Source organism: Loxodonta africana, chromosome 9, assembly GCF_030014295.1.
Source record: "Loxodonta africana isolate mLoxAfr1 chromosome 9, mLoxAfr1.hap2, whole genome shotgun sequence".
Classification (NCBI taxonomy): domain Eukaryota; kingdom Metazoa; phylum Chordata; class Mammalia; order Proboscidea; family Elephantidae; genus Loxodonta; species Loxodonta africana.
The window spans coordinates 95936030-95950347 of NC_087350.1; positions in this window are offsets into that span (position 1 = coordinate 95936030).

The following is a 14318-nucleotide window of genomic DNA, read 5'->3' on the forward strand; positions in this document are numbered from 1 at the left end:
AAGGTTAATGCTTCGAATCCACCTAGAGGCACCTCAGAAGATAGCCCTGTTCAATCTACTTATGAAAAGTCAGCCCTCGAAAAGCCTATTCAGCACAGTTCTACTCTGATACATATGACGTTCCCATGAGTCAGAATCAACTTGATGGCAACTGGGGTTGTTCTGTTTTTTTTGTTTAACCTTTTTTCCTAGCTATCTGGTACAGTCCCTACTGTTTCAGGAGTTTGATTAGTATTCATGAAAAGAATAATGATGATAATAATAAGAAAAAAAATAATACCCATGCATACTAGCTATATGTGATTTAAGAGGACAATAGATCTACTGGCTTCAAAAGGAAAGTTATTATTGGAGGTTGTGTGGAGTATTAAAAAAAATAACCATTTGATTACAGGTATTATTTTCTTCAAGTTTGTATTTGCAACTTTTAGACTATCAGAATGGGAAACAAACACCCAGTTATGAATGGAAGACTCACTCTCTACTTTTATGTCAGCCTTGTCCGTGATCCTCAAGTACCTCCAAGGAGCTGCCTGATCATACTTTCCTCATCTCCTTCAGGTAATAAGGAAACAAAGTAAACTTTACAATGTGTTCTAAACCCTTGCTCCATACCCTTGGCCATTGTCCAACTTAGCCTATGTCTTTTGGAATCATCTGTATGATTTTTTCAAAGGGTCAGTGATGCTGTGTGCCCTAAGGAGTGACATCAGTGTCACCATCCCTGGCTTTAAATTGTTTTGTGAAATCAAGAACATGGTTGTAGCAGGAGGGGACAGGAAAGCCAGTAATAGGGAACCCAAGGTTTAGAAGAGAGAGTGTTGACATATCATGGGGTTGGAAAACAGTGTCACAAAACAATATGTGTATTAACTGTTTAATGAGAAGCTAGTTTGTTCTGTAAATCTTTCTCTAAAGTACAATTTAAAAAAAAAAAAGAAGACGATGAATATGGTTATATTTTTCCCGGTAAAAACAGTAGTAGTACACGCAGTGCAAAAATGACCAGTGGTCTTTTTCACTCAGCTTGTCTCCTCTTCCCACAAGTCACTCCATTAGACTCCCTTTCACAACTTCCTTGAGTGTAGTTATCTCATGAGAACAAATCCGTGTCAATTAAGTGTGAGTGCAAGTGATGTCGACCCTGTAAATACTTGGCCCTTGAAAACATCCCCACGTCATCCAACATACTTTTTTCCTTTACAATTGAGTAGAATAGACACAAGCACCACAGACACACTCGGAGTCACATCCTGAAGATGGCAAAGCCACAAAATACAAGGTACCCAGAACCTTGAGGCACTATCTGGAAGAGAGCCAGCAGGAGAGTCATCTGAGCAGGAATGTCTGCACTGAGTTCTTACGTGAGGGGAGGTAAATCTGCCGTGTGGAGAGTTTTCTCTTTATCCATTACAGAAACTAGCATTTTAACTGAACTGACAAATATCTTTAACATAATACTATCCTAAAGAAGTTTTCTGTAAAAAAATTTTTTTCAAACTTTCAAAATAGCAAATACCCCAAAATTTAAAGAGACAAAAGAAAATTATAAATCATAAAATTATTTAAGAAAAATAGATCATGTTCTAAATATTTTTTGTAAACTCATGATGTATAATATACTTTAAAATAATCTCATGATTTTCATTTCAGGTATTTTTCAACTGGTGCAGAAATATGAGTTGACAACGCCTTTTTTGGTCTTAGCAAACAATAATGTAATTGATTAGAGAGAGTCACAATCATGATTTTCTTCTCTATTGGCAGGCTTTTCTTGGAGGATTATTAAATGAGGGAAAAGCACGCTTCAATTTCCCCTCTGACAACCTCCCAGGCACAGCCGCTGTGTTCCTTTTCCTTCAGATAGTAAACGATTCCTTGGAAATACCTCTGGACACTGATTCCCAAAGTAGGGTACGACAGATTTTCTTCCCCCATCTGCTCCAGGCACGCCAAACAAATCAGAGCTGGAGAGTTACTGCTCCAGTAGGATCTCGTCCCGTGCAGCACGCCTGTCGTCTGTGTTGAAGCGGTTGAAGGTCTACCAGAGCATCGGATGCCGCAATCCTGTCTTCTGGATTTCGGTGAGACTCCCTCTCTTCCAAGGAAATCTGAAGCCAGTTCTGTCATTTAGGCATGAATGAGAGAGTATCCTTTTCAGGAGTCTCCAGAACATGAAGATTTCCTTGTTTTCCAGGCCATGGCTCCAAGGCAAGTCCCAGCTAGGAGAGTAGGCGGGGATGGAGCTGAGCATCTCTCCTGGTATTAACAAAGAGATCTGGGCCCTGGAAAATTGCAGGGATTTCTCTAGATGGCGGTAGGGGGAGAGCGGACACCACTAAACACTAAGAACAAAGTTCCCTGCCCTCCAGCGGCGGCCTAAGCCTCCTTTTTCAAACAGGCCCTGGAAAACCATAGTTTGGAGTAAGGCAGATTTGGCCCGGGTGGTGAGTGGTTAACTCGACCGCATTGGGTAGTGGTTAAGTGGAAACCCTGGTGGTGTAGTGGTTAAGTGCTACGGCTGCTAACCAACGGGTCAGCAGTTCGAATTCACCAGGCGCTCCTTGGAAACTCTATGGGGCAATTCTACTCTGTCCTAAAGCGTCGCTATGAGTCGGAATTGACTCCATAGCACCGGGTTTTGTTTTAGTTTTAGTGGTTAAGTAAACCGTGTGGCGTAGTGCTTAGGTGCTACGGCTGCTAACCAAGAGGTCGGAAGTTCGAATCCACCAGGCGCTCCTTGGAAACTCTATCGGGCGGTTCTACTCTGTCCCATAGGGTAGCTATGAGTCGGAATCGACTCGACAGCAGTGGGTTTGGTCTTGAGTTTTGGTGGTGGTTAACTGTTATGGCTGCTAACCAAGAGGTACGCAGTTCGAAACCCCTAGGTGCTCTTTGGAAACTCTATGGGCAGTTCTCCTCTGTCCTATAGGGTCGCTATGAGTCAGAAGCGACTCGACGGCAGTGGGTTTGGTTTTTTGGTTTTCCTTGCGTTTCCTTTTTGCGAAAAGTTGTCATAGGGTCGTCTCAGACCAACTTTACGCAGCTTAAATATACTTCACTCTAAGTAGAAAAGTTTCTCTTTTCTCAGCCTTGATTGCTGAGACGCAGCTTCACCGCGGCTTCCCCCGAGGCATTTTTCTTAGCAAGCGAGCACGGAATCTTTTCGGGACGTTTCCAGTGTTTTATGCTTTACTGTCTTGTTTTCCCGCTTTAGCCGGACATTCTACGGAAGAATCCACTTATTGAAAAGTTGACGGATCGAAATTGTAATGAACTGTAGATTTTATTTTTTTTTTAATTTTTTAAACCTACTGAAGATTGTTTCTGGGGCGAAATGCCGTGACAAATTCAGGGAATGGTGAAACGCAGAGACAGTCCGGAAATGAATGTACAAAATATGGGAACCTCTGGTTGAATAATTTCAGAAATTAGTACCGGAATGAGACTTATTGGTACCCACTGCCGTGGAGTTGATTCCGACTAGTACCTAGCCTGCAGGATAGAGAATTGCCTCATAGGGTTTCCAAGGCTGTAATCTTTAAAGGCAGCAAACTGCCTCATCTTTCTCCCAGGAGCAGCTGCTAGGTTGAACCATCACTTTTCAGTTAGCAGTCCAGCCCTTAACCACTGTGCCCCCAGGGCTTATTGGAGCAGGAGGCAAAAGGGAAAATTTGCATCTTTATATTCGTGCTTTCTTTCATTATTAAAATAAGCTTTCCTTCAATGTTAGAATAGTTGTAAACAAAAAATAGATAAATTGAAAAATAGGTGTATTAAAACTCACAGCAATATGTTGTTTAAATATTTTATTTGTACAAAAACCTGAATTTAATGTAATTCTACTTTCCAAGCTTTAATGGAAGGAAACTCATCGATAATATTATCAAAGCTACTTTTTTATTTGTGTTGTTTTCAATTGAGAAAATCGCCATATTTGACAAGTTCTTATGACTCAGTGAGACTCTTGATTAATTTTTATTTACCTTCAGGTTACCTAAGAAACTCTGGTGGTGTAGTGGTTAAGAGCTACAGCTGCTAACCAAAGGGTCAGCAGTTTGAATCTACCAGGTGCTCCTTGGGAACTCTACGGGATAGTTCTACCCTGTCCTGTAGGGTGGCTATGAGTCAGAATCAACTTGACAGCAATGGTTTATGGGTTTTCAGGTTACGTACAGAAACTTCTTTTGCAGCGCCACACCATAAGTAGTATTGCTTTAAAAAAAATTAGCATTGTTGTGTACAAGAAGTGCAAAACATTTAGAAGTCCAGATCTTTTCATTTCTTTGTTAGCAATTTTATACACTCAGTGGAATTTGTCAAAATTTTATTTGTATCCTGCTCCTCCCCCTTCCTGCACTGTAAAACTCTTTCAAGAGCTGGATCAGATCTTGTCTTTATTCACATTTTGATATTTTCTTTACCTGGATATTTTGGCACTGATTTTTACTTTTTAACATTGTATTAAAATGTTATATACCCCAAGGACACAAGGTAATTACAAGCCCAAGAGACAGAAAGGGCCACATAAACCAGAGACTACATCAGGCTGCGAGCAGAACTAGATGGTACCTGGCTACAACTGATGACTGCCCTTACAGGGAACATGACAGAACCCCTGAGAGAGCAGGAAAGCAATGGGATTAAAAAAAAAGAAGAAGAATTTATACAAACTCCAAATTCTTGTAACAAGACCAGACTTAATGGTCTGACTGAGACTGGAAAGACCCCAGTGGTCATGGCCCCCAGACCTTCTGTTGGCCCAGGACAGGAACCATTCCCAAAGCCAACTCTTCAGACAGGGATTGAAATGGACAATGGGATACAAAAAGATGCTGGTGAAGAACCAGCTTCTTGAATCAAGTAGACACTTGAGACTATGTTGGCATCTCCTGTCTGGAGAGGAGATGAGAGGGTAGAGGGGGTTAGAAGCTGACAGCATGGACATGAAAAGAGAGAGTGGAGGGAGGGAACAGGCTGTCTTATTAGGCGGAGAGCAATTGGGAGCATTTAGCAAGGTATACATGCTTTTTTGTGTGAGAGACTGACTTCATTTGTAAACTTGCACTTAAAGCACAATAAAAATTAAAAAAAAAAGTTATGTACCTTGATTACTTAAGATCATTTCCTTAGGATTTTTGCTTGATGGGTGTACTCATTTATATGACTCAAATCCCAGCCCTCTAAAGACTTATTGAATTAGTGTCGTGATTTTCATGCCTGAACACCATGGCTGAAAGTCCAGAACCATCCTTTTCCCCATCACTTCTTCTCCTTCTTTTTTTTTTTTTTAACTTTTCCTTATCCTTACAAATTCTTCTTCTTAATCTGTGTTTTTAAAAATATCACCAGAGGTGGTTATAAACCAACTGAAGACGAGGAAAGGGATTATTTATCTCATTAATTTATACTGTTCACAGAGCAGCCATTTTCCGCCTGACAACCTGCTAAAGTGCTGGATCCCCGACTAGAGGTACAGGTGTGCTCTGAGGGTTCTCTCTTTCTGTGCTTTAACAACATGAACCTGGGCTCTGCTCCTTCACAGTCTTGCAGACAATCCCTCCTTCCAGACCTTCCTTTTGGTGGGCATCGACGTGCCAGACTCTGAGGGTGTCAGAGAAGGTGCGGTCACAGTTTCTCTTGGCATGTATTAGTTCAACCTGGAAAGTACAGATTCTTACTATTTGTGTTACAGTAACACTGAAGGCGAGTATCATTTGCTCTGCTGAGATTCTTAGCCAGCAGTTTGAAATTTTATTTTATTTAGTCCTCACACGTTTCTATGTGACAGTTACCAAACTATGTCAATTTTTTAGAAGAGAAAATGAAAATCTGATGTCAGTTAACTTCACAGGAGCTATAGATTGTGTTAGAAAGTGGAGCTTTCAACTGCCTCCCAGTTTCTCCTCTTCACTAGCACTAAGTGCTTCCTCTTAGCTACACTGAACATGTTAGTGTCAAATTGATCATAATCACTTGTTTAATTCCTGTCTTTCCCGCTACCTAGATGGCAGTCACTGTGCCTATCTTACTTGTCCGAAGTGAGCTATGGCTTCTCTAAAGAAACCTGGAAGAAAGCAAACCTGGCATTTCAACCCTGTTAAAGGGAAATGCAGAAAAGTGATGCAGATTGTATTGCAGTGCAACTTAAGAAGTATAAAAATTGAGTCCAGGATCAAACCATCAATAACTTAGAACACTTCTTAGCATTAAAAAAAGAGGGAAAGGTAGATTGAGATTCAGACAGGTTTTTTATTTCAAATTTTGTGTCTGGTGGATGAATGCATCCAATTGAGTTGAGATTTCTGCCATTTTCTGAATGTGTTTAGTTTCAGTAGTAATAATACAAAAGAGCATTGAAAGTGATGGCGTTATCAGAGGCCCACAAATAGAAGAGAAAATGAAAAAAGCAGAAACAAAATTAGGAAAGTAAGAAAAATGAAAATCCTGACCTCACTACTTAAGAATCTCAATGTAAGAACGTTCTCAGAGAAAGTGGTTAAAGGCTTACCCAGCCAGACCAGCTGTACCACCAAGCTCACAGGTGGCCCTGCCAACCTCTGCCATGATGATACTGATGATGATGTTCTCCAGCTCTACCTTCCCTTTAGCTGTGACCTGGCTCAGAGGCACAGCCTACGAAAGCAGATCTTTGAAAACTGGGTTGGGGTTTAGGTGTACATGTTGTATAGAAAGGAGGGAAGTAGATGCATCGGGACATAGTCATTGTATCCAAGCAGAGAAATAATAGCTTTGGAAAATATTTCGGAGGTTGTATCAGTAAAGAGTCTAGTTGAAAGTCGGTCTAGATGACTAAGCAGAGATACTAGGAAGATGTGTGCTCACAAAATTTGGGAGATGCATTATAAACAATCTCTAGGCATAAGACTCCAGGTAAAATACCAGAGATATTTTATACCAGGTAGAATACCACAAATCAAACCAGAGAACTCCCTTGATGGGGGGAAAAAAAAAATCCCACTTTTGCTGATTCTGTACCAATAAGAAGTGGAAGGAACTGCTACTCAATGATGCCATTTCTTTGCCAGAAACTTGAACTTGCCACTATGAAAAACCACCACCTCAGCCAGCAAACCTGGAACTCTACACAGAGCCTATTTCTTCACATTACTCACTTTCAGATTAAAATCTCACATAGATGCTTCAGATTAGCAAAGTCTTGATCAAGTGCCCTGGTGGTGCTTAAGAACTCAACTGCCAACCAAAAACTCGGCAGTTTGAATTCACCAACCATTCTTTTGAAACCCAGTGGGGCAGTTCTATTCTGTCCTATAGGGTCACTATGAGTCAAAGTTGACTCGATGGGTAAATTCTTTTATGACCTAGTCTAGAAGTTGGGCACCATCAGTTCAGCCGTAGGTTGTGTATTCATTGGTGAGAAGTCACTAAATCCAGCACATAGTCAAGGAAAGGGGAATTAAGCTCTACTCCTTTTTTTTTTCCTTGAAAGGAAGAGTATGAGAGAATTTGTGAACATTTTTTAAAACAACCAGAAATGGAGAAGTGGAAAACCCCGTAAAGTAGAAAGGCTGTTTTACTAATGATGGGTAGCCATAAATATAACAGATGTCACTACAGCTGTTGACAGAATAGTGTTCTATTGGATGTGGGCTTTGAAAAAGACTGAGAATTCAAGGATGATATCCATGTCTCTATCTTGGACAGCAAAATGATGAGGATGCCTTCAAATAGGCACCGAATGAACACAGTAAGAGGAACAGGACATATGGGCAAATAAGGAGGAAACGTGTTCAATTTTGGACATGTTGAGTTTCAAAGTGGCACAGCCTTCTGGAAGTATTCTAGGGTTGTTGTTGTTGTTAGGTGCCACTGAGTTGGTTCTGACTCATAGCGACCCTATGTACAACAGAATGAAACACTACCCGGTTCTGTGCCATCCTCACAATTGTTGTTATGCTTAAGCCCATTGTTGCAGCCACTATGTCAATCTATCTCGTTGAGGGTCTTTCTCTTTTTTCAATGACCATCTACTTTACCAAGCATGATGTCCTTCTTCAGGGACTGATCCTTCCTGACAACATGTCCAAAGTATGTGGGACGTAGTCTCACCATCCTTGCTTCTAAGGAGCATTCTGGTTGTATTTCTTCCAAGACAGATTTATTTGTTCTTTTGGCCGTCCATGGCATATTCAACATTCTTCGCCAACACCACAATTCAAAGGTGTCATACCTTCAGTCTTCCTTATTCATCGTCCAGATTTCACATGCATAGGAGGTGATTGAAAACGTCAAGCCTTGGGCCAGATGCATCTTCAAGGTGACATCTTTGCTTTACAACATTTTTAAAATTTCTTTTGCAGCAGATTTGCCCAATGTAATGCGTCTTTTGATTTCTCAACTGCTGCTTCCATGGGTGTTGATTGTGGATCCAAGTAAGATGAAATCCTTGACAACTTCAATCTGTTCTCTGTTTATCTTCAATCTGTGATGTTGCTTTTTGGTCCAGTTGTGAGGATTTTGGTTTTCTTTATGTTGAGGTGTAATCCACACTGAAGGCTGTGTTCTTTGCTCTTCATCATTTAGTGCTTCAAGTCCTCTTCACTTTCAGCAACCAAGGTTGTGTCATCTGCATAATGCAGGTTGTTAATGAGTTTATGAGGCTGTTAATGAGTCTTCCTCCAATTGTAGGGTACCAAAAAAACCAAAACCAACCCCAGTGCCATCGAGTCGATTCCGACTCATAGCAACCCTATAGGACAGAGTAGAACTGCCCCATAGAGTTTCCAAGGATTGTAGGGTAGCAGATAAAAATATACATCTGAAGCTTGGAAATATGATTCTGGCTAAAGATATGTACATATGGAAGTCATGAGCATAGAGATGGCATTTGGAGCTGTTTAGAATGATAAGGGTGCTTGTGCTGAGGATGAAATACGGAGCCTTGTTGTTGTTGTTAGGTGCTGTTGAGGTTGTTACCACTCATAGCAACCCTATGTACAAAAGAATGAAACACTGTCCAGTCCTGTGTTATCCTCACAATCCTTGGTATGTTCGAGCCCATTACTGCAGCCCCTGTGTTAGTCCATCTCGTTGAGGGCCTTCCTGTTTTTTGCTGTGCATGATGTCCTTCTCCAGGGACTGGTCCCTCCTGATAGCATGTCCAAAGTACTTAAGACAAAGTCTCACCATTCTGGCTTCTAAGGAGCATTGTGCCTCTATTTCTTCCAAAACAGATTTGTTAGTTCTACGGGCAGTACATGGTATATTCAGTATTCTTTGCCAACACCATAATTCAAAGACATCAGTTCTTCTTTGGTCTTCCTTATTCCTTGCCCAGCTTTCACATGCATATGTGATGATTGAAAATACCATAGCTTTGGTCAGCTTTTGGTCAGTAAGCTCCTCAAAGTGACATCTTTGCTTTTTTAACACTTTAAAGAAATCTTTTGCAGCAGATTTGCCCAAAGCAATATGTCATTTGATTTCTTGACTGCTGCTTCTGTGGTTGCTGATTGTGAATTCAAGTAAAATGAAAACCTTGACAACTTCAATCTTTTCTCCATTTATCAAGGTGTTGCTTATTGGTCCAGTTGTGAGGATTTTTTTTTTTTTTTTTTATGTTGAGGTGCAATCCAAACTAAAGGCTGTAGTCTTTGATCTTCATTAGTAGGCGCTTCAAGTCCTCTTTGGTTTCAGCAAGCAAAATTTGTCATTTGCATATCACAGGTTGTTAATGAGTGTGCCTCCAGTCCTGATGCTGCCTTCTTCTTCATTTATCCCAGCTTCTCGGATCATCTGCTCGGCATAAAGACTGAATAAGTATGGTGAAAGGATACAATTCTGATGCACACCTTTCCTCATTTTAAACCATGTGATATCCCCCCGTTCTGCTCAAACAACTGCCCCTTGGTCTATGTACAGTTTCCACATGAGCACAATTAAGTATTCTGGAATTCCCATTCTTTGCAGTATTCGTTATGATCCATACAGTCAAATATCTTTGCATAGTCAATAAAGTACAGGTAAACATCTTTCTGGTATTCTTTGCCTTGAGCCAAGATTCATCCGACATCAGCAATGATATCCCTCATTCCATGCCCTCTTCTGAATCTCTCTTGAATTTCTGGCAGACCCCTGTCAATGTACTGCTGCAACTGTTTTTGAATTACCTTCGTCATAATTTTACTTGCATATAGTATTGATATTGTTTGATAATTTCTGCATTCTTTTGGATCACCTTTCTTTGGAATGGGCACAAATATGGATCTCTTCCAGTCATTTCCAGGTAGCTGTCTTCCAAATTTCTTGGCATAGCCAAGTGAGGGCTTACAGTGTTGCATAAGTTTGTTGAAACATCTCAGTTGGTATTCTTTCAATTCCTGGAGTCTTGTTTTTTGTTAATGTCTTAAGTGCAGCTTGGACTTCTTTCTTGAATACCATTGGTTTTTGATCATACGCTACCTTTTGAAAAGGCTGAATATTGACCAATTCTTTTTGATACAGTGACTCTGTGTTCCTTCCATCTTCTTTTGATGCTTTTACATCGTTACATATGTTTTGTCCATAGACTCCTCCAATATTGCAACTTGAAGCTTGAATTTTCTTCAGTTCCTTCAGCTTGAGAAATGCCAAGTGTGCTCTTCCCTTTTGGCTTTCTAACTCTAGGTCTTTGCACATTTCATTATAACACTTTACTTTGTCTTCTTGAGCTGCCCTTTGAAATATTCTGTTCACCTCTTTTACTTCATCATTTCTTCTGTTCACTTTAGCTACTCTGTATTCAAAAGCAAGTTTCAGAGTCTTTTCTGACATATAATTTGGCCTTTCTTTTCCATCTTTTTAATGACCTTTTGCTTTCTTCATGTATGATGACCTTGATGCTATTCCACAACTCGTCTGATTTTCAGTCATTAGTGTTCAATGCATCAGTTCTATTCTTGAGATGGTCACTAATTCAAGTGAGATATACTCAAGGTTGTATTTTGGCTGTCATGGATGTGCTCTATTTTTCTTCAGCTTCAACCTGAACTTGCCTATGAACAATTGATGTTCTGTTCTAAAGTTGGCCCCTGGCCTTGTTCTGACTGATGATATTGAGCTTCTTCATTCTCTTTCAGCAGATGAAGTCTATTTGAGTCCTGTGTATTCCATCTGGTGAGGTCCAGGTGTATAACTGCCGTTTATGTTGTTGAACAATGATGTTTGAAATGAAGAAGTCATTGATCTTGCAAAATCCTGTTGGATGTTCTCCAGTGTTGCATCTTTTACCAAGGCCTTATTTTCCAACTACTGATCCTTCTTCTTTGTTTCTAACTTTTACATTCCAATCACCAGTAATTATCAGTGCATCTTGATTGCGTGTTTGATCAATTCAGACTGCAAAAGTTGGTAAAAATCTTCCATTTCTTCATCTTTGCCATTAGTGGTGGTGTGTAAATTTGAATAATATTCCTATTAACTGGTCTTCCTTGTAGCTGTACAGATATTATCCTATCACTGACATTGCTGTACTTCAGGATAGATCTTGAAATTATTATTATTATTATTTTTTTTTTTTTTGACGATGAATGTGATGCCATTCCTCTTCAATTTGTCATTCCTGGCATAGTAGACCATATGATTGTTCAATTCAAAATGGCCAATTCCAGTCCATTTCAGCTCACTAATGCCTAGGATATCAATCTTTATGCATTCCAATTCATTTTTGACAACTTCTAATTTTCCTGGACTTCGTACATTCCACAATCCGATTATTAGTGGATACGTGCAGCTGTTTTTTTCTCATTTTGAGTTGTGCCGCATCGCAAATGAAGGTCCAGAAGGCTTACTCCATCCATGTCATTGTGGGTCATCTTCCGGCACTATATCAGACAGTGTTTCACTGTTATTCATAAGGTTTTCAATGGCAAGTTTTTTGAGAAGTAGACTGCCAGGTCCTTTTCCTAGCCTGTCTTCATCTGGAAGCTCTGCTGAAGGCTGTCCACTGTGCATGACCCTTCTGGTATTTGAAATACTGGTGGCATAGATTCCAGCATCACAGCAATAGGCAAGCCACCACAATAGAACCCAGTAGAATATGATGTAGAGTATTTAGCAGAAAGGGGTTCTCTCTTTCTTCCTTCCCAGAAAATTGTAAGAACAAAGAAAGAGGGAAGGAGGGAAAATAATCAGACTTTGTTTCCTGTTATCTTCTGAAAAGAGAAAAGTATACCAGGTAGGTTGAGGAGAGCACCAGAGACAATGGGTTCTTGTCCCGCTACTCACTTTAAGAATGGTCATTGGGTACCATCTCATGGGTTACCCCACACCAATCTGGAGGGTCATCACATAATCATGGCATCACAGAATGGTCAGCCAAAGACAGACTCTGAACTTTACAACTCTCCTGACATGTCCTCTCTGCCTTTGTGGTGAACACTGCATTGAGAGGCAATAAGCCTCTAAAGTGGCAGAATGATGTGACTTGTAGCCATGACTGGTGTGGATCACCTGGTCTACAGGCTGGGACACCCAAAGCTGAAGGAAAACTGAATCAACAAATAGAGAAGATAGGTGATTTTCACAGAGAGGTCTGACTAAACTAAAAGAATGAACCTAGGTTGGCCAGCTGCAGATTGCTATATATATTCAGTATATATTCATCTAATATATGTATATTCAGTAAGAACAAGGGAGATCTCTCTGAAGACCTGGTGCCATCAGCACACAAACAAGGACCACACCAAGCTGGAGGTGGGGTTCTCAAAGGTCAGGAGAACATTAAGCCTCCATTCCCATACTTTCAGACACCATTTAAGAAAAAAATCAGAAGGAAAGACTCAGAGACTGATCATTTAAACAGATCATTTGAAGCATGAGATCAGACTAAGCTTAAAATAAAATTGGACATTCAGTTGTAGTTAATACTACCACCAATAATTCAGGGGTGTGGGATCTGGAAAAGAATTGGTTTAATGATAATAAAATTAAGGCTTTTTTCCTTTTCTTTTCAAATCTAATTTTGAAAACCAGCTACATATAGTTTAGATCATAAATGCAATTTTGTACATATACATTTATTGTGTATCTACTTACAGTGTTAAAAACAGTTGCAAACAGTATTTTTATGGCTATATAATAGCAGATGACATGACCTTGCTTGCTGAAAGTGAAGAGGACTTGAAGCACTTACTAGTGAAGATCAAAGGCCACACAGCCTTCAGTATGGATTACACCTCAACATAAAGAAAATAAAAATCCTCACAACTGGACCAATGAGCAACATCATGATAAACGGAGAAAAGATTGAAGTTGTCAAGGATTTCATTTTACTTGGATCCACAATCAACGGCCATGGAAGCAGCAGTCAAGAAATCAAAAGACGCGTTGCATTGGGCAAATCTGCTGCAAAGGACCTCTTCAAAGTGTTGAAGGGCAAAGATGTCACCCTGAAGACTAAGGTGCGCCTGACCCAAGCCATGGTATTTTCAATCACATCATATGCATGTGAAAGATGGACAATGAATAAGGAAGACCTAAGAAAAGTTGACGCCTCTGAATTGTGGTGTTGGCAAAGAATATTGAATATGCCATGGACTGCCAAAAGAAAGAACAAATCTGTCTTGGAAGAAGTGCAGCCAGAATGCTCCTTAGAGGCGAGGATGGCGAGACTGCGTCTTACATACTTTGGACATGTTGTCAGGAGGGATCAGTCACTGGAGAAGGACATCATACTTGGCAGAGTACAGGGTCAGCAGGAAAGGAGAAGACCCTCAACAAGGTGGATTGACACAGTGGCTGCAACAATGAGCTCAAGCATAACAACGATTGTAAGGATGGCGCGGGACATGGCAGTGTTTCATTCTGTTGTGCAAAGGGTCGCTATGAGTCGGAACCGACTTGAGGGCACCTAACAACAACATAATAGCACATTATATGAATGTACAATAACGTACTTAATCATTACCATGTTGTTGACTATTTCGATTATTTTTAATTCCTCAGTGTTAAAAATTAAGTTATATGATAGACATGTTTTTGCATAATTTTCCATGTTTAGTATTATTTCGGTAGACCATAATCCTAGAATTTAATTACTGTACCCTTATCCAGACACGTGGAAACCCTGGTGGTGTAGTGGTTAAGTGCAATGTCTGCTTAACCAAAGGGCTGGCAGTTCGAATCTACCAGGCGCTCCTTGGAAACTCTATGGGGTAGTTCTACTCTGTTCTATAGGGCCACTATGAGTCGGAATCGACTGGACAGCACTGGGTTTGTTTGTTTTTGTTTTTGTTTTTTTTGGTTTTTATCCAGACGCGGGGAAGTTCTGTGTCCAGATTCTATAAATTTGTCACAAA